We start from the raw sequence: 1228 nt of genomic DNA on the forward strand, positions 1-1228 counted from the left end.
GACAATTGGTTTGATGTCCCCTGAGACTATGGTCCTGAGTTGGCAAGCCTGGTGATTCTCTCTCTCAAGGTGTATGGTTGTCTCTGAGAGGTTATTCCAACTCTGTCTTCTATTGCTTCTGTAATATGTGTAGCTAGTTTTGTAGCACAAGTGCATATATAAAATTATCTTCAGCTTAATCTAGGGTTTTGGTCTAGGGTATATTCCTGTTTGCTGACTCCCACCTGATCTACTCACTTGTCTATGCATTAATCTGTAGCCTGATGCTTGGTGTTGGTGGTAATGTAGTATTTTGCAGATACTATTATTTGCCTCTGTTGTCTATATCTTATGTGCAGTTTTCCGTGTCCTTCCTTTCCCCGATGTCATCATGCAGGTCACAGACTCTTTCCATAATGTCCCTCCCCTCACCCAAATCAGTCTGATTTTCAAAAATTCCCTTAATTTCTGTTTGTCTAAGAATGTCTTGATTTCACCCTCTTATTTGAGGGACAGTTTGGCTGGATATAGAATTCTTGGTTGGAAGTTCTTTTCCTTCAATATTTTATATATGTCATCCCATTGCCTTCTTGCCTCCATGGTTTCTGCTGAGAAATCAGAACTTAGCCTTATTGATTGTCCATTGTAGGTGACATTTCTTTTTTCCAAAGCTGCTCCCAAGATTTTTCTTTGTCTTTGGTTTTGGAGAGTTTGATTATATTATGTTTTGGTGACTTTCTCTTGGGATCTATCCTGTATGGGGTTCATTGAGCTTCTTGGACAGATATCTTTTCTTCCTTCATGATATGGGGGAAATTTTCTGTTAACAAGTCTTCCACAATTTTCTCAGTGTTCTTTTTTTTTTTTCCTCCTCTTGTTCTGGTGTTCTAATCAGGTGTATGTTGTTGCTTTTCATGTTGTCCCATATAACTCTTAGGTTCTTTTCATTTCTCTTAAATCTTTGTTCTGATTTTTCTTCATATAGGCTGGTGTGCAGGGATTTGTCTTCTAGTTGGGAATGTGTTCTCCCACCAGTTCTAGTCTACTCTTTTGTCCTTCTACTGTGTTGTCTATCCCAGTAATTTTAGTGTTCATCTTCTGAGTTTCTAATTGCTGTGTTTGTATGAGTTCTAATTGTGTATTTGTGTTGTTATTTTGTTCTTGAATGGTTTTCCTGAATTCTTCCAAGGTACTGTCTATCTTCTTGTTAATTCTATTTGTGGTTTCCTTGAGCTCTTGAAGACCCCCC

Source organism: Orycteropus afer, unplaced genomic scaffold (assembly GCF_000298275.1).
Source record: "Orycteropus afer afer isolate SDZICR_OR568_19922 unplaced genomic scaffold, OryAfe1.0 scaffold00298, whole genome shotgun sequence".
NCBI lineage: Eukaryota > Metazoa > Chordata > Mammalia > Tubulidentata > Orycteropodidae > Orycteropus > Orycteropus afer.